The sequence below is a fragment of the Delphinapterus leucas genome, chromosome 1 (assembly GCF_059928025.1).
Source record: "Delphinapterus leucas isolate spDelLeu-1000000601 "Yukka" chromosome 1, BTC_Dleu_Yukka2, whole genome shotgun sequence".
Lineage (NCBI taxonomy): Eukaryota > Metazoa > Chordata > Mammalia > Artiodactyla > Monodontidae > Delphinapterus > Delphinapterus leucas.
The window spans coordinates 178,126,893-178,147,358 of NC_143129.1; the positions used below are offsets into that span (position 1 = coordinate 178,126,893).

General features: G+C 40.6%; 1 protein-coding gene across 7 annotated transcripts in view; it reads left to right on the plus strand.

Moving 5' to 3' along the window:
* FBXO42 (F-box protein 42) overlaps nucleotides 1-20,466 on the plus strand; it is a 93,310-nt gene that overhangs the window by 26,444 nt on the left and 46,400 nt on the right. The gene's annotated exons all lie outside the window — the stretch shown is intronic.

Below are 20,466 nucleotides of genomic sequence, written 5' to 3' on the forward strand. Positions count from 1 at the left end.
GGGGGGACACAAACATTCAGTCCAGAACAGATGGTAATAAGAGTTCCTCATCAGTATTTTATGTTTTTATCATTTCAGGACTATTCCCAAAGGAAATGAATAGAAGATCTTAAGAGTTTGTTTAGTAATGTGATCAAAATTGAGCTTCGGAAAATCCTCTCAAAGGGGTCAATTGAGGCCTTGCCTCCTTAATATTGATATGCTTTTGTCATACAGCTCTTTTACTATCTATATTTTGAGTTATTTGCACAGAAGCTGAATATATATTAATAAATGTTGATAGCTCACTTCAGCAAAGGGAAGAATAGTTTGTAAGCAAGGGTTTTGTGATTTACTTACTTAATTCTTAAGTCGGCTACTTAAACTAGCAGTCTAGTTCTGGGTGTGCAAATGCAAAGGAACGCTTGTGGGGTAAACAAATTGGCAGTCATATGACAGTTAGAAGTGAGGTCTTGGGTGCCATCTTGATGCCTTGTAATGGAAAGTACTGGTTGTTTTTCATTTCTTCATTTTTAACCTTCATTTCCCCATTGTGAATTTCCTGGCATAGATACACATGAAAGTTTTATTTGCCCAAGGTATAAAGAATGAAGTTATGCAGCAGTCTTCTGGTTGAAATTATTTTCTAGCTCTCTTGGCCTTAGTGCCATCTTCTTAGAAATTTTGGCGCTCTGAAGGTCAAGCGGAGGAAGAAGTGAATAGGCACAAAAGAAGAAAGATGAGTCAGAGGTCCAGATAAACCGCTAGCTAGTGCAGCATGGAAGCCACAGGAGCAGAAACAAGGAAAACCAGAGGCCAGGGACACTGGTGCAAATTGTTGGATTGCATGCCTAACGTCTAGAACTTGTCTCAGTGGATCCAAAGCATCCATTGCCATCTGATTGCCTCCACCACATTTGAGAGGCCCTTCTTGCTCATACCAAATCAGTCCCCTTTGGTCCTTTATCCTGGACCTGTGACATTCTGGACTAGTTCTGTTCTCAGTGTGGTTGAATATAACACATGTACAATAAATCATCTCTTTTGTTGTCTTAGCTGAAGAAAAAAAAAGAAAAATTATTTCCTATCCACTGTAAAACTAGCTTAGTATCAAGCTACATTGTATGCGCATAAGAATTTTACTTAGGTGGAGACAAATTAGGAAGATGAGGGAAATTAAGCCACACCTACTGGAAGGGGGAGAATCTACCTGAATCATTTGGAAATTTGCAAGGGAGATTTATCTCCCCTCTTTTTTTTTTCCACCCCCTTTTCGATCATTTATATTAGTATGAACTCATGGATATTTATTTTGTGCTCAAATTGTTTCATCTTTGGCCATCAGGAGTTCTTTCATTTGTCTCTTATGTTCTTTTGATATAATGCCATACATGTTTTGTTTTTGAATCACATCCTTGCTTTCTGGCACTACAAAATTATTCAGGCTCATCGTGTATAGTTCCTGTCCTAGTCCTAGTTCTGCCATTTCACCAAGCAGCCGTTGTTCCTTTTATTGGAAAATGGTATTAGAAATCAAGATCAGGGGACTTCCCTGGTGGTGTAGTAGCTAAGAACCCGCCTGACAATGCAGGGGACCCGGGTTCAAGCCCTGGTCCAGGAAGATCCCACACGCCTTGGAGCAACTAAGCGCATGTGCCATAACTACTGAGCTTGCGCTCTAGAGCCCGTGAGCCACAACTACTGAGCCCATGTGCCACAACTACTGAAGCCCACACGCCTAGAACCCCTGCTCTGCAACAAGATAAGCAACCACAATAAGAAGCCCGTGCACCGCAATAAAGCGTAGCCCCTGCTCGCCACAACTAGAGAAAGCTCACGCGCAGCAACAAAGACACAATGCAGCCCAAAAAAAAAAAAAAAAATCAGGATCTGGGTGCTAGATATACTTATTGCTACTGGGGGGGTTGTTGCTTCTAGGCCCTCTCAGCTGACAGTGCAAGGATATATATGTATGTATACTAACCCCTGTATATATATAAATCTATAAATATTTCTATATGTAACCATCTATATTATACTGTATCTCTACTCTGATCTATTATCACATGATCATTCTACACTCCTTCCCTCACTTGTCTGTAAATTCCCACTCCAGCACAGTGAGAAGCTTGGCTCCTGCCATCCACCATTCATCTACTAATTGTTCAGCTTCATTATACATATATAGCTATATTAGAGTTAACTGTGTTTCTGTGGGAAACGAGTTCAAGTAGAGTCTAGTGCTTACATGCAGTTCCTTTTGCATTTAGTGTTACAGATGCCACTCATGTGGTCAGCAACTTTTCATCCACTCATGACTGTTTTATATATTTGTAATACAGTTAGATTCTTTAGCATAGTCTCACTCCTTCCTAATAAGTTTTTTAAGAATTTGCATATATTAAGACTCTGTGCTGTAAAGTTCTGTGGGTTTTGACAAATGTGGATTGGGATAGTAAGTTTTACTTGAATTCTAAAATGCTTTTAAAAATGGCTTGGCCAAAACTTTTAAGTCCCACTTCTAAAGTGCTATGATGCTTTTTTTTTTGGCTCCACTGTGCGGCACACGGAATCTTAGTTCCCTGACCAGGGATCGAACCTGCGTCCCCTGCAGTAGAAGCGAGGACTCTGAACTATTGGACCACCAGGGAAGTCCCAGTGCTATGATTCTAATGCTTATCATTCTTTGTGGCCTCCCTTTAATGTTTTTCTTTTGGGACTTAGCACTATTAAAAGTTGGCAGTTTGGGGCAAGGGAGTGGGGGCTTGCTTATTTGTTTGTTTTTTCAGCTAGGCCCTTGGCAACATGCAGATTTCCATAAAGGATTAGTATGTCTTCAAAAATTCCACGTGTCTTAGAATCTGTGATTGAATGATGGCAGTTATTTGTAATCTGTCATAGAATAACATCCTGGCGTTTTCCCCCTGATCATTTTGAAGTGTCATCCCTGTTGTTCATTTTACAGTTTTATACTTAGTTGACTCATTTAGTTAGCAGGGAGTTCAGGTGCAGCAAGTAGTTCAAGATTTACTTTTATTTCAGTAGCTTCATCAGTGAAGAAAAACCTTTTTGTTTTTTTTTTTGCCGTACTCGGGCCTCTCACCGCTGTGGCCCCACCCGCCGCGGAGCACAGGCCCCGGACGCGCAGGTCCAGCAGCCATGGCCCACGGGCCCAGCCGCTCCGCGGCACGCGGGACCTTCCCGGACCAGGGCATGAACTCGCGTCCCCTGCATCAGCAGGCGGACCCTCAACCACTGCGCCACCAGGGAAGCCCCAAGAAAAACCTGTTTTATATCGTACTACCAACTAAGGCAAACTGTCTTAGTAGATGTGCTTTTGGTCACAAGGAGGGTCATGTGAAAGAATGGTCTGATAAGAGTTCTTCAACACTAAACGCTTCAGGAGTACACTTGGCAACCCAGAAGTGAGTCACTAACATTAAGCTCTTCAGTAAGGGACCTTGTGACCTTCATTCATTAAAAAAGTATTTATATTGGTAAGGTAACTACTAATGTGCTGGATGTACAAAGATGAATGTGACTTAGTCTCTGCTCTCAAGGAGTGTACAATGTAGTGGGGAAGAAAGGAATCTAGTGAAGAAGCAGGTTATAGACATGGGGGCTGTGTAAGTGAACAGACTTTTTGGTGACGTCTGTTGGAGATTAGAAGAGGTTAGTTGGCTCAACATAAATTGAAAGTTTTCAGAACAGATAAAACTTGTTCAAGGGCGTTTACCCATTGCTTAGATGACATCAGTATAGCTCACCTCTATGTTTTGTCACTAGTCTAAGTTTAAATTGTATGGTAATAAAAGCTATAGTTGATTCTGGCTAGTGAGACTAACTCAAATAGTCCCATTACAAAAGAAATGGAATCAGTGGACAGAAAGGTCTCACAAAGAAAACTCCAGGGACTTCCTTGGTGGCGCATTGGTTAAGAATCCGCCTGCCAATATAGAGGACACGGCTTCGAGCCCTGGTCCGGGAAGATCCCACATGCCGCGGAGCAACTAAGCCCGTGGGCTACAACTACTGAGCCTGCGCTCTAGAGCCCGTGAGCCACAACCACAACAAGAGAAGCCACCCCAACGAGAAGCCCGTGCACCACAACGAAGAGTAGCCCCCGCTCGCCACAACTAGAGAAAGCCCACGCACAGCAACAAGGACCCAATGCAGCCAAAAATAAATAAAAGTAAAGAATCCGCCTGCCAACGCGGGGGACACAGGTTCGAGCCCTGGTCCGGGAAGATCCCACATGCTGCGGAGCAACTAAGCCCGTGTGCCACAACTACTGAGCCTGCACTCTAGAGCCCACGAGTCACAACTACTGAGCCCGTGAGCCACAACTACTGAAGCCCACATGCCTAGAACCAGTGCTCCGCAACAAGAGAAGCCACCGCAATGAGAAGCCTGCGCACCGCAATGAAGAGAAAGCCCCGCTTGCTGCAACTAGAGAAAACCCACGTGCAGCAACAAAGACTCAACGCAGCCAAAAAATAATTAATAAATAAATAAACTTCCTTTAAAAAAAAGAAAACTGCAGGCCTATATAGACTTGCAAGCAATTTCTGCCAAATATTCAAGGAACAGATAATTCCAGTTTTATGTAAACTCTTCCAGAGAATGGGGGGGAAAGGAACAGTCCCCAAATCAGTTTATGAAACTAGCATGATTTTGATTCCAAAACCAGGAATGGACAGTACAAGAAAGAAATTATATGTTGTGTTTCTCATGAACATAGATGCAAAAACCCTAAACTAAACATTAGCAGAATGAATCTAGCATTGTAAAACATATAATAAACTGTGGCCTAATTCAGTTTATCTGAGGAATGCAAGCTTGTTTTAACATTAGAAAATCAATTAGGGTGGTCCAGTGATGGTCCTATGGTTAATCAAGACTCTGCGCTCCCAATGCAGGGGGCCCGGGTTCCAATCCCTGATCAGGGAATTAGATCCTGCATGCTGCAACTAATCCCACATGTTACAACTAAGGCCTGGCGTGCCGCAACTAAGATCCAACACAGCCAAATAAATATATATTTTTAAAAAATCAATTAATATAACTTATTTCACCAATAGACTAACAGGAAACATGATATTTTAATAATTGAGCAAAAGCATTTGATAGACTTTTTGTTTTGTTTTGTTTTTGTTTTTTTGCGGTACGCGGGCCTCTCACTGTTGTGGCCTCTCCCGTTGCGGAGCAACAGGCTCCGGACGCGCAGGCTCAGCGGCCATGGCTCACGGGCACAGCCGCTCCGCGGCATGTGGGATCTTCCCGGACCGGGGCACGAACCTGTGTCCCCTGCATCGGCAGGCGGACTCTCAACCACTGCGCCACCAGGGAAGCCCTTGATAGACTTTTAAAGCCCCTTTATGATTTTAAAATCAAGTCAAATTAAAATCACTTGTTGCACACACTGCAGGTGGGAGTGTAAATTGGAACAGTCACTTTGAAAGACAGTTTGACATTATCTAGTAAAGATGTATAACCTACACCCAGCAATTTCACTCCTAAACATGTACTCTAGAGCGTTGTTTTTCAGCCTGTTGCTTGCAGCCCATTAGAATGAAGACAATTTAGTGGCATTTGACCAACCACTTTCTTAACTGGTAAATACAATAGAAAATATCAGTGTACTTTACTGTAAGGGTATTATTTTGTGAAACTTATTCCTAGCTATGTATCTGTGTATGTGTGGGTAGACTGATTTATGAGGTAAAGTGTATTTTCTTATTGTGGTTGCTGTCAAAATTTGAAAGCCAGTATTCTAGAGAAGTTAAAAAATGCTCATTATTTCATGAGAGCAAAACATTGGAAACAACTGATTTCATTCAACAAGGATAAATTATGACTGATTCATACAGCAAGGTTTTACACTGCAGTGAAAATGAACTGCAGCTACGTTTAACAACTAAGCAGTGTATTGCCTAGGAATATATATGTATTTTTTTGTTTAAAATTCTTTTTTTTTAATTTTTAAAAACATTATTTATTTATTTTTGGCTACATTGGGTCTTGGTTGCTGCGTGCGGGCTTTCTCTAGTTGTGGTGAGCGGGGGCTACTCATTGCGGTGGCTTCTCTTGTTGCAGAGCGTGGGCTCTAGGTGCGTGGTCTTCAGTAGTTGTGGCATGTGGGCTCAGTAGTTGTGGCGCACAGGCTTAGTTGCTCCACCGCATGTGGGATCTTCCCAGACTAGGGTTCGATCCCGTGTCCCCTGCATTGGCAGGAGGATTCTTAACCACCGCACCACCAGGGAAGTCCTATGCAGTTTTAAAAAATTGTGGTAAATTTACATAACATGAAGTTTACCATTTTAATCATTTTTAACTGTACAGTTAAGTGGCATTGAGTACATTCACATTATTGTGCAACCATCACCATTATTCATCCCAGAATGTTTTATCTTCCCTGACTGAAACTGCACACACATTGAACAATAATTCCCTGTTTTCCCCACCCTCTAGCTCCCCTGGCAACCACCATTCTACTTTGCTGTATAACTTGAGTGCTCTGAGGTACCTCACATAATCGGAATCATGTGGTACTTATCCTTTCATGTCTGGCTTGTTTCGCTTAGCATAATGTCTTCAGGCTTCTCCTTGTAGCATGTGTCAGAATTTCCTTCCTGTTTAAGGCTAAATAGTATTCTGTTACGTGTGTATACTACATTTTGTTTATCCGTTATCCACTGATAGACATTTGAGTTGTTTCTACCTTTTTGCTGTTGTGAACAGCGCTGCTATGGACATGGGTATACAGATACCTGTTTGAGTCCCTGCTTTCAGTTCTTTTGGGTATATACCCAGGAGTGAAGTTGCTGGATCATATGGTAATTCTGACTGATTTTTTGAGAAATTGTCACACTGTTTCCCACTGTGGCTGTACCTCTCTATGGTTTTGTCTGTGCGATGTATCAATATTTGGCTGTTAAAAATTAATTTTAAAAAGGCAAAGCCTCCTTCTTTCCCTCCTCAGAGGTGCTGCTCCTAACTTTGATGTGTGTCTTTCTAGATCATTTTTCTATGCATATAGATATAGATATAGATACCTATGTGGATATACAATTTTGATTTGTTCCTTTGTTGTTGTTGTCGTTGAACTGGCTGTGAAAGAGCTGTTCAGGTGCTCTCTTAAAAATAAAAATGCCTGGGATCCAACCCCCCAGAGATTTTCATTAGATTGGCTTGAATGGGCTTAGGAATCTGAATTTTAATAGTTCTCAGACGATTCTGATGGGCAGCCATTGATTTATTATTTAACATAAGTGATATTATATTAATCATATTATTTTTCAGTTTTTGGAGATCTTTTCATGCCAGTATATGCTGGCATACCCACATTTTAAAAAACTAGTGCTTTAAATTCGGTAGCTTAGATATAGCATAATTTACATAGCCATTCTTCCATTAATGGACTTTTATTTTCCTCTTTGGCCGCACTGCGCAGCATGCAGAACTTCCCCGACCAGAGATTAAACCCGTGCCGCCTGCAGTGGAGGAGCTACGTCTTAACCACTGGACCACCAGAGAAGTCCTATTAATGGACTTCTAGGTAGTTGCAAGTTTTTGTCATTACAGAGAAGATGCAGCAGACCTCCACTAGTGCACATGTATAGATGTTTGTGTTGGAAAGATGCCTGAAAATTAACTTGCTGAGTCAAACGGCAAGTCAATGCCACCAGATCCAATACATTACTGCAATTTTCCTTCTTCTGAAGGAGGAAGTGCTTATATAGTTGACCCTTGAGCAACAGGTGTGAACTGCAAGGGACCACTTATACAGGGATTTTCTTTGTCCAGTAGTAAATACTGCAGTAGTACACCATCTGGGGGTGGATATGGAGGAAACGCATATAAGGAGGGCTGTTATTGGGTTGGCCAGAAACTGCGTGGGGCGTTTCCGTAAGATGGCTCTAGTAGCACTTAGTTGTCTCTAACTTGATTAAAAACAATTTTGTTAGATTGTATTGTGGCAGCTGTCATACCAGCGTGCACTTAAAAAAAAACCCATCAAAAGTGGTGAATTTTTGTGTAGCCATTTTAATATTGAAGATGGAAGAAAAAGAGCAACATTTTCGGCATATTATGCTTTGTTATCTCAAGAAAGGTAAAAACGCAACTGAAACTCACAAAAAGATTTGTGCAGTGTATGGAGAAGGTGCTGTGACTGATCGAATGCGTCAAAAGTGGTCTGTGAAGTTTCATGCTGGAGATTTCTCGCTGGGCGATGCTCCACCGTTGGGTAGACCTGTTGAAGTTGATAGCGATCAAATCGAGACATTAATTGAGAACAGTCAACGTTGTAGCACGCAGGAGATAGCCGACAGGCTCAAAATATCCAAATCAAGTGTTGAAAATCATTTGCACTAGCTTGGTTATGTTGATCGCTTTGATGTTTGGGTTCCGTATAAGTTAGGTGAAGAAAACCTTCTTGACCACATCCGCATGCGATTCTCTACTTAAACGTGACGAAAACGTTCTGTTTTTAAAACATTGTGACAGGCGATGAAAAGTGGATACTGTACAATAATGTGGAACAGAAGAGATCATGGGGCAAGTGAAATGAACTTCCACCAAGCACACCAAAGGCTGGTCTTCATCCAAAGAAGGTGATGTTGGGACTTCCTTGGTGGCACAATGGTTAAGAATCCACCTGCCAATGTAGGGGACACAGGTTCAAGCCCTGGTCTGGGAAGATCCATGCACCACAACTACTGAGCCTGCGCTCTAGAGCCCACAAGCCACAACTACTGAAGCCCATGCTCCACAACAAAGGGAGGCCCCCGCTTGCTGCAACTAGAGAAAGCCCGCATGCAGCAACGAAGACCCAATGCAGCCAAAAATAAATAAATTTATTTTTAAAAACCCAAAGAACAAAGAAGGTGATGCTGTGTATATGGTGGGATTGGAAGGAAGTCCTCTATTATGAGCTGTTTCCTGAAACATGATTAATTCCAACAAGTACTGCTCCCAGTTAGACCAACCAAAAGCAGCAGTTGTCGAAAAGCATCTGGAATTAGTCAACAGGAAATGCATTATCTTCCATCAGGATAATGCAAGACTGCATGTTTCTTTGATGACCAGGCAAAAGCTGTTACAGCTTGGCTGGGAAGTTCTGATTCATCCACCGAATTCACCAGACATTGCACCTTTAGATTTCCATTTATTTCAATCTTTACAAAATTCTCTTAATGGGAAAAATTTCAATTCCCTGGAAGACTGTAAAAGGCACCTGGAACAGTTCTTTGCTCAAAAAGATAAAAAGTTTTGGGAAGATGGAATCATGAAGTTGCCTGAAAAATAGCAGAAGGTAGTGGAACAAAATGGTGACTACATTGTTCAGTAAAGTCCTTGGTGAAAATGAAAAATGTGTCTTTTATTTTTACTTAAAAGCTGAAGGAACTTTTTGGCCAACCCAATAGTTATATGCAGATTTCAACTGAGTGGAGGAGGGTAGACGCCCCTAATTCCCGCCTTGTTCAAGGATCAGCTATACAAGAAATTCTGTGCAATAGTAGAAATACTTGTATATGTTGATATATTTAAAAGAAACTTAAAATCAATTGCTGTTTTTTAATTATGGGGAAAATATTCATTTAATGATACAGAGCTGATTATGCAAAGTAAAATGAATTTGATTTTTTAAAAATTATTCCTTCTGGGAATTCCCTGGCGGTCCAGTGGTTAGGACGCTGCACTTCCACTGCAGGGGCCACGGGTTTGAACCCTGGTCAGGGAACTAAGATCCTTCAAGTTGCACGGTGTGGCCAAAAATAATAATAAAATAAAACTTAAAAAAAATTTCTTCCTTCCATTGAAATAGATCTGCAGTGGATGACTGAACTAGAAAGATGTTAGCCCTTCTTAAAACTGAAACCATGAAGTGATGATTGCTTTAACTATCCTTAACTCAGGGGAGACTTTTGTTTTCCTCTGGAAAAAGACTTTCCTCTGGATTTTGAAGAGTTTTCTAACTTAGATCATTTTGGAATGAGGTTTGGACTTGTTCCTTTTTTTCCTTTCTCTTTTTTCTTTTAATGTGTCATAAAATAGCATCTTATGTTTTAAACTTTAGCTTCTATGGGAAGTTTTGAAACTCTGTGGTTTGACTGTAGTATCCCTAATAACAGTAATAAAATTTGATATATTCCATTGCAGTTTAAAAGAAAAAAAGGTGCTACAGTTGTCTTGTTAAAAATACAGACCTTAAGAATTTAGTGGGGGAAACACTTGAGTAAAAAAACGTTATGAATTCACCAGCCAATGAAACAAAAGAGCAGCTAAGCTATTTTTAAAAGAAATCAGGTTACATTCATCTTTCATGCATTCTTGCCAGTAGCCATCATTGTCTCTCTTTTTCTAGCATTTGGAAATGGTTTCCCAGCATGCTGGGAGTTTTAATTTAAATTAGCCTTTAAAAAATTTCAGACTGTATAACTTGTTTAAATTGTGGGATTTTTTTTCACAAAGTAAATAAGTAGTAAAATGAAATAGCCTGACATAGTAGTGAAATAGTAGTCCCCAAAAAATTGGTTCAGGTTCATATTGTCTTGAGGGTTTGTGCATGCATGTGTTTATAAGGTTTCCTTTCTTGGAAGGAAAAGCCTTTATCAGAGATTATGATCTTCCAATCCACCTTGTTCAGGTTTTTAAGCGTCCTTTTATGAAACTATGACGATATTAGATGGTAGGATTTGTGGGTGTGGGTAGGTAGTTTTTTTTTTTTTCCCTGCCTTATTTGGGAAAATAAAAAGTTGTCGACCCTATGTCATTCAAAAAAACTTGCTGGTCTGTGAAATTCAGAGGTCTGGGAACCATTGTGATAGAACCTTTCCCCAAAAAGCTAAGAGAATCCTGATATGCAGTGGTTTTGCGTACTCCTCCCTTGTTTTCAGAATGAGGGTACATAATGGCAGAAAAATCAGAACATCTTAAAAATAGTAATGACTTGGGACTTCCCTGGTGGCGCAGTGGTTAATACTCCGCGCTCCCCATGCAGGGGGCCCGGGTTCCATTCCTGGTCAGGGAACTAGATCCCACATGCATACTACAACTAAGAGTTCACATGCCGCAACTGGGGAGCCCATGTGCCGCAAAGAAGGAGCCAGCGAGCTACAACTGAGAAGCCCATGTGCCGCAACTAAGACCCGGTGCAACCAAATAAATAAATAAATATTTTTTAAAAATAGTAATGATTTGCTTAAGTACTATACATTTTATTTATTTTTAATTTTAAAAAATTTTTAAATTTTTTTGGTTGCACCACGCAGCTTACAGGATCTTAGTTCCCTGACCAGGGATCAAACCCGTGCCCCCTGCAGTGGAAGCATGGAGTCTTAACCACTGGGCTGCCAGGGAAGTCCCTTATGCCCCATTTTTACCCTCTAGTTTTATTTGTCTTTAACCATCTTAAATCTGTGATTTTATTATTTTTCATTTAAATTTTTGATATGAAGTTTGTTTTTTTCAATCAGAATATCTAGAAATGAACATTTAGCTTTTGTTGACTCTAAAATGAATTCATAAAGCTTTGTTTGCTTATTCATTCAGCAGCCTTTTGCTGAGTGTGTATATGAATGCAAGAAATAGAATTATTTTCTTTTGTGCCTTAAGGGGAGAGGAGGAGGCAGACAGACAACAGTATAGTAATTGCTAGTATGAAGGCAGGTACTTAGTATTGTGGAAGCACAGAGGGAGAGGTAGGTGTGCTTTGAGCGTTTCTGCAGCCTGGTGCAGTCAATTTTGAGTTAACACAGTTTACTCCTGTTACAGTATGGTTATTGGCCTCTTTTGCATTTTCTTACTTTCCTAAATAATTATTTTCAAGAGGAAAATAATTTCCAAGCCTAGAAAATTGCACCTTTTAATGCACCTTTTCTCTAACTCTCCTCTGATTTGTACTACACTTCAAATGAAAGCCTTTTGTTTAAAATCACTGTTACAGTTAAATTATTATTATTTTTTATAAATTTATTTGTTTATTTTTGGCTGCATTGGGTCTTCGTTGCTGTGCGCAGGCTCTCTCTAGTTGCGGCGAGCGGGGGCTACTCTTCATTGTGGTGCGCGGGCTTCTCACTGAGGTGGCTTCCCTTGTTGCGGAGCACGGGCTCTAGGTGTGCGGGCTTCAGTGGTTGTGGCACGCGGGCTCAGTAGTTGTGGCTCTCAGACTCTAGAGCATAGGCTCAGTAGTTGTGGCACACGGGCTTAGTTGCTCCGCAGCATGTGGGATCTTCCCAGACCAGGGCTCGAACCCGTGTCCCCTGCATTGGCAGGCGGATTCTTAACCACTGCGCCACCAGGGAAGTCCTACAGTTAAATTACTACAATTAGAATTACGCTATACTTTGTATATTATTACTGTCTTCTCTTAAAATCTAAAAATTCAAGCTCTCATGAAATATAAATTTGAGTGTTAAAGTTTTGTTATACTTTTTTCATTTTGTACCACATGAAACATTTTGCTGAACCTAGAGTATATGGTTCTCCATATGGAATTTTCAGAACCTAGAACATCTTCATTGATGATTGAAACCAGTATATTTTTCTCAGCCGTTTATACTTAGTAAAATCCTTTGGCTGCTACATATGAATATGGGGAATGGCCCTGAGAACTGTACATTTCTGCTACTATTCTGTAACAGTCATAAAATGCTTTCATTTAACATCAGCCATTGCAAAGAATGATAAGAAAGTATACTGTTGGGTAGTTTGGGAAAATACTTTATTTTTCTGTTTCATTAAAGGGACTCTTACTTGGATAACACAGAGATGAGTTAACCATTTAAAAAGAACAAACCTCACTGCAGCTGATATCTGTTATTAAATTTGGAATGCTTTCTAGAAACAGCTCTCCGAATTTACTTGTCAAAATAGCTCACAGTTTGCTAATAGCAACAGTAGTTATGCCAAATTATTCTATTTCTAGACTTTTTTTATATCAAAACATTGACTGTCAGGAACTAAGGAGTCTCCAGATTATGAGCTTCTGTTAATGTAGATAAAATATTAAGTAGTTTGTACATGTGGTAAAATGCCCATCGAGTAAAAAAGTTTTTGCTCTTTTTAAAAAAAATTTTTTTTAATCATTCTTTTTAAATTTATTTTATTTTTGGCTGCGTTGGGTCTTCGTCGCTGCGCGGGCTTTCTCTAGTTGCACCGAGCAGGGGCTACTCTTTGTTGCAGTGCACGGGCTTCTCATTGCGGTGGCTTCTCTTGTTGTGGAGCATGGGCTCTAGGCACATGGGCTTCAGTAGTTGTGACACGTGGGCTCAGTAGTTATGTTGCATGGGCTTAGTTGCTCCGTGGCATGTGGGATCTTCCCAGATCAGGACTCGAACCCGTGACCCTGCGTTGGCAGGTGGATTCTTAACCACTGTGCCACCAGGGAAGCCCAGTTTTTGCCCTTTTGTCCTAAAAGTAATTCTGTAAGTGGCATAAGAATATCGTACAGGAGACAGTAACTTGAAAATCTTTCCTCTTTCCACCTTCCCCCATTTCATTCTCTGGGATGCTACCTATTCTTCAAAGCCAAAATGCTTGCTTCTGTGTTACTTCATTCTCATACTAGTTGGAAGGCATCTCTTCCTTTCCTGAACTGCTAGAGCTTCTTGATTGGTACCACAGTCTGTCCTGTGCTGGTATTCTTTATGTATCTTTGGCTCTTACTGGGTGAATCTCTTTGAGAGGAAACAGTGGCATATCTTCTTTTTATAACTCCCATGAGATCTAAGCACAGTATTTTCACATATAGCAAATGTTCCATTGGTATTTATTGAGTGCATGAAGTAAGGTAGAAATTTATATTTTACCATTTTTTCACTTCTTGTAACTTTTTCATTTGACCTAGTACAATGATGATAATAATGGTATATTAATATGAAGAAGACTTATTATCATCTTAGATTGGATCATATTGTGGTCTGTAAATCTTCATTCAACAGTATTTTCTGTTTTCAAGGCTAGTATTTAATACTTAGCTCACGGGACTTCCCTGGTGGTGCAGTGGATAAGACTCCACGCTTCTAATGCAGGAGGCCCGGGTTCGATCCCTGGTCAGGGAACTAGATCCCATGTGCATGCCATAACTAAGAGTTTGCATGCCACAACTAAGGAGCTCATGTGCTCGCGGGCCACAACTAAGGAGCCTGCGATCCGCAACTAAGGAGCCCACGTGCTGCAACTAAGGAGCCCACCTGCCACAACTAAGACCCAGCACAACCAAATAAATAAATAAATATTTAAAAAAAAAATACTTAGCTCCCATTAGTGTGGCTGGGCTGGGTAACTTCATGAGTTCATAATGATGTCTGTGCAGGGTTGCTACTTTGCCCCTGAAGCTTGAGAGGCCCTCATGCTGACGGATGACTGTGGGTGCTTTCCATTCAATCCAGCTATGCATTCTTTAATTAAGTCTCAGTGCTTTTTTTTACCATCATCATTAAGGTTCTTCCTTAATTGCATTTTTTAACCTTTTGAAATTGTGAAGAATAAGCTTGATTGTATTTTAAATGTTCAATTTCCTTTCAGGTAAGTGAAGTGTATTCTGATTTTCTTAAGAAAAGAAAATGTGTTTACTCCAAGAGGATTGTCAGATGTCTAGTTGTGTAGAAATCAAAGGTACAATTGGTCAAATATTGTACTAGGCAGTGATTGTTACATGGATAACAAAGTAGTTTCATTCCCATCTTGAATTTCTTTGAATCGATTTTAACCCTTCACAAGTTAATGTTTCCTCCAATAAGTTCAGAGGAGTTTGTTGCCATCTGCTGGCTTTACAGAATCTTTATGAAGTAGGTGGGGAACTTTCATTTATTAGGGATAGAGAGATTTTCCTGTTTTAACTGCGTGACTTAGCCTGGGTAACAGATCATTATTGCTAGAAGCAGTAGCCAGATCTCCCAGTCTCAAAGTCTTAACCTTAATTTAAACTCCAGAAGGGCAAAATATTTGGGTTTTAAATATTGGTTTGTATTTAGTTGGATATAGTGTAGTAGTTTTTCAAAAGAAAAGATACAGCTGGGCCAAATAAATGGTTTCTCTTCAGTACCATCCCTCTTGACCCAGCAAAGGGTCATTGGGTACGGCTCAGGAGTCTGGCAGCAGACTCTCAGGCCAGTGTACACCTTGTGGCATGAAAAAATGAAAAACTGTTTCAAAGTGTCTCTGTATCCTCTGGGAGTATGAGTGATGATTTCATTACCTAACCATGGACATGAAAATGAAGGGTTGTGCAAATTGGTGCAGGGCACGTAATTACAGAGGATTTGCATCTGAGCCCATACCTGTGTGTTCTCATTGGCATCTGTGCTCAAAGCCAAGTCAGCAAACATGCCCTCGGGGGCATGAGGTTCGCTGCTTTTATGGACAGTGAAATGGTTGAACGATGAGAATTGCTTAAAACTTGGAATTACAAAAGTGTGAGTCCCTTTATTTAAGCTTGCTAATTGTACTTTGAGAAGGTTTGGAAAGAGAGTAAGAAGCTGTTTTATTGAGCCAAACAGATTTATTTTGCTTGGGAAAAAATAGTAATATAAATAACCTTTTGCAGCCTTCATTGATTCAGTTTGTTCAGAAGCAGACCCTCAGCTCACAATCTGTCAAGATGTGTAAGGGAGCAGTTGTATTTCACATGCTATATTTAATTCAAATGTGAAAGATGCAGCCGAACTCAAGGAATCTGTTTCTTTGGACTCTTTTCCTTGGTGAATTTCAGAGCTGAATGAGGGTTAAATATATGAGAAAGTCAATAAATAAAGGAATATGGTCAATGGGAGATGAAAGATGATAACTTGCAGGGGAAAGAGTAAGAAGGATTGTGGGAAGTGATATTTTTTCCAGTAGAAAAAGGCACTTTTGTGGGAGAGGGGCCAGAAAAATTCTAATTATTTTTATTGTTTTCTGTACTCTTTTTTAAAAAAAGATTTTTAGAAATTTTATATCGGAGTATATTTGATTAACAATGTTGTGTTAGTTTCAGGTGTACAGCATAGTGATTCAGTAATATATATAAATGTGTCTATTCTTTTTCAAATTCTTTTCCCGTTTAGGTTATTACAGAATATTGAGCAGAGTTCCCTAACAGTAGGTCCTTGTTGGTTATCTGTTTTAAATATAGCCGTGTGTGCATGTCAGTCCCAAACTCCCAATCTATCCCTCCTCCCCCCCTCCCCCCGTAACCATAAATTCATTCTCTTAAGTCTGTGATTCTGTTTCTGTTTTGTAAATAAGTTCATTTGTATCATTATTTTTAAGATTGCACATGCAAGCGATATCATATGATATTTGTCTTTCTCTGTCTGACCTACTTCACTTAGTATGATAATCTCCAGGTCCATCCATGTTGCTGCAAATGGCATAATTTCATTCTTTTTAATGGCTGAGTAATGTTCCATTGTATATGTGCCACATCTTCTTTATCCATTCATCTGTCGATGGACATTGAGGTTGCTTCCATGTCTTGGCTATTGTAAATAGTGCTGCAGTGAACACTGGGGTGCATGTATCCTTTCGAACCATGTTTTTCTCTGGATATATGCCCAGGAGTGGGATTGCTGGATCATATGGTAGCTCTATTTTTAGTTTTTTAAGGAACCTCCATACTGTTCTCCATAGGCTGTACCAATTTACATTCCCACCAGCAGTGTAGGAGGGTTCACTTTTCTCCACACCCTCTTCAGCATTTATTATTTGTAGGTATGTTTGTTTGGCTGTGCCATGCAGCTTGCAGGAACTTAGTTCCCTGACCAGGGATTGAACCCGGGCCCTGGACAGTGAAAGCACAGGGTTCTAACCACTGGACCACCGGGGAATTCCCTATAGATTTTTTTCTTAATAATGGCCATTCTGACTGGTGTGAAGTGTTATCTCACTGTAGTTTTGATTTGCATTTCTCTGATAATTAGAGATGTTGTGCATCTTTCCATGTGCCTCTTGGCCATCTGTATGTCTTCTTTGAAGAAATGTCTATTTAGGTCTTTTGCCCTTATTTTGATTGGGTTGTTTGTTTTTTTGCTATTGAGCCTCATGAGCTGTTTGTAAATTTTGGAGAGAGACTAATCTCTTGTCCGTTGCGTAGTTTGCAAATATTTTCTCCCATTCTATGGGTTGTCTTTTCGTTTTGTTTATGGTTTCCTTTGCTGTGCAAAAGCTTTTGAGTTTAATTAGGTCCCATTTGTTTATTTTTGTTTTTATTTCCATTATTCTAGGAGATGGCTCAAAAAAGATATTGCTGCAATTTATGTCAAAGAGTGTTCTGCCTGTGTTTTCCTCTAAGAGTTTTATAGTATCCCGTCTTATATTTAGGTCTTTAATCCATTTTGAGTTTATTTTTATGTGTGGTGTTAAAGAATGTTCTAATTTCATTTTTTTACATATAGCTGTCCAGTTTTCCCAGCACCATTTATTGAAGAGACTGTCTTTCCTCCATTGTATAGTCTTGCCTCTTTTGTCATTGATTAATTGACCATAGGCGTGTGGGTTTATTTCTGGGCTTTCTATCCTGTTCCATTGATCTATATTTCTGTTTTTGTGCCAGCACCATACTGTTTTGATGACTGTAGCTTTGTGGTATAGTCTGAAGTCAGGGAGCCTGATTTCTCCAGCTCCATTTTTCTTTCTCAGGATTGCTTTGGTTATTCAAGGTCTTTTGTTTCTCCATACAAAATTTAAGATTTTTTGTTCTAGTTCTGTGAAAAATGCCATTGGTAATTTGATAGGGATTGCATTGAATCTGTAGATTGCCTTGGGTAGTATAGTCATTTTGATATGTAACTGTTCTCTTTAGGGTAGGAGTTAGGGCTAGAAATGGAAAGGCCTTCCTCTAGCAAGTTAAGCATGTGGAAAAACAGTTCACTGAAAATAGGGCAGATGTGGCTAAGGATTTTTTATTTAACACAGTTTATAGTGAACCTATCACAATACTTCTCTACTTTTGAGGAATGGAGGGAATGGCTGCTGCCCTCCCTCTGCCACCACCACTCTCCCCCAGCTAGGGGGATTTAGGCTACTCCCCTACCTTTCTTTTTTGGCTGCGTTGGGTCTTCGTTGCTGCACGTGGGCTTTCTTTAGTTGCGGCCAGCGGAGGCTGCTCTTCGTTGCGGTGCATGGGCTTCTCATTGCGATGGGTTCTCTTATTGCAGAGCACGGGCTCTAGGCACACAGGCTTCAGTAGTTGCAGCACGCAGGCTCAGTAGTTGTGGCACGCAGGCCCTAGAGCGTGTGGGCTTCAGTAGTTATGGCACGTGGGCTCAGTAGTTGTGGCTCACAGGCTCTAGAGCGCAGACTTAGTAGTTGTGGCGCACGGGCTTAGTTGCTCCGTGGCATGTGGGATCTTCCCGGACCAGGGCTCGAACCTGTGTCCCCTGCATTGGCAGGCAGGTTCTTAACCACTGTGCCACCAGGGACGTCCCTCCCCTGCTTCTAATTAGCCACCCGTTGTTCATCATCATCAAGATTCTAGCAGCCACTTTGCTAGGATACATTGCAGTATCATGAGCTAATTTTGTGGATAAATTATGTTGGGAGCAATTTCATGAGTTTTGACTCATGTTTTTCTTAATGTGATCATTCTTCCAGTTTTTAAGATGCTGTACATAATTAGTGTGTGAATTACAGGAGCGGTAGAGATGAGGTTGGAGGTTTGTTTTCTTTGCTCTCCTCGCACCCCCGCCCCTCACCTTTTGGAACATTTCAGATCTTTCTCTAGGCCCCAAAGTATATTTCAGGGTCACTCTTCTCTTCCTGTTATTTCTTATCCTTCTCGTTAGTGCTGGAGGGAATGCTGGAAATTTGTAAGGTGGATGGCGTAGTGAATGATCAGGGTAGGTGTGTATGGTCAAGGGAACAGATGTATTAACAAATTATAAAATGAACTCAGATGCCCCTTCAGGAAATGACTTGCTGCCGGTTTGTAAGGAATGTAGCAAAAGAAAGCTGTTAGTCCTTTCAGGGTCTGCCACAGCATTGGAAACAAGGTCATGCTCTTCTCAGGGCAGGCAGTGGTGGTGAGCAGAGCAGTGATCTAAGAGCCTCACCTTCTTGCCCAGCACTGGAGTCCTCTGCTGGCCGTCCTTGCTCCCGAGCTCTCTGTTGGACAGGCTTTGTCAGATCTGCCTCATGGTCTGATGGCTCCTCCTGCTAAATCCTATTCTTTTCTTCTCATAAGAGTTCTCCCCATTAAACCTTTTTCATTCCTAATTTTATTTTAGCATCTGCTTCCTCTAGAATCTAACCTGTGACACACTTCTTACATAAATCACCCTATTTCCTGAACATTGTACTGTTTTTACCTCAGGATTTGCATGAAACATCACTGGTGTGGTATAAATGAATTACCTGCCTCTGTGTATGTTTTATTCATTTATTGATTGATTGATTGCTGTGCTGGGTCTTTGTTGCTGCATGCGGCTTTCTCTAGTTGCAGTGAGCAGGGGCTACTGTTCATTGTGGTGCGCAGGCTTCTCATTGCGGTGGCTTCTCTTGTTGCAGAGCATGGGCTCTAGACGCAGGCTCAGTAGTTGTGGCTCATGGGCTCTAGAGCGCAGGCTCAGTAGCTGTGGTGCACGGGCTTAGTTGCTCTGCGGCATGTGGGATCTTCCCGGACCAGGGCTCGAACCCATGTCCCCTGCATTGGCAGGCGGATTCCTAACCACTGCGCCACCAGGGAAGTCCCTCTGTGTGTGTTTTAACTTGTGCTCTTCCTAGAAAATTCAGGGAATACAGGTAGCACAAAGACATTTAAAAATACCCATAATATTTTTTAAAAAATTAATTAACCTCCACTAGAGGTAACTGTTAATAGTGGCTTATTTTGGTAAACTTTAGAGAAGTGTGTTAAGTATTCACTTGGGTGAATTTTTCACAAACTGAACACATCTGTGTAACCATCACCCAATCAGGAAGCTTTACCACTACCCCAGGAGCCTCCCAGTTGTTACCTTTGGTAACCGCTATCCTCACTTGCAACAACATAACTTAATTTTGCCTAGTTTTGAACTTGACATAAGCATGGTCGTGTAGTATGCACTATTTTGTCTTCTTTGCTCAGTATTATGTTTAAGAGATTCACCCATGTGTGTATCTGTGGTTCCTTGCTGTATAGTATTCTGTTGTGTGAATGTACCACAATCTACCTGTTCTGTTGGTGGTGGGCATTTGTATTATTTCCAGTTTTTCACTCCTTGGATCTGTTATGATGTTTTCTAATATAAATATTGCCTTGTGTTTGGTATTATAGCTAGTTAAGCCTGTTATTGAAATATTTATTTTCCTCTTAAGTGAATTACCTTGTATAAAAGCTAAAAAAACCTGTCATTTCTTATTCCCATATCCTCAGAATGTTCTTTTTACTCTTTTAGGACCCACAGTTAGTTTTTTCTTCTAAGTTTGAGGTCTTGAATCATATTACTGGCCAAGGGAAGCTAGTTGCTGTTCCCTTTGCTGTCTGCCAGTCAGATCCTTGAGTTAGAGGAGTTGTTGAGAACA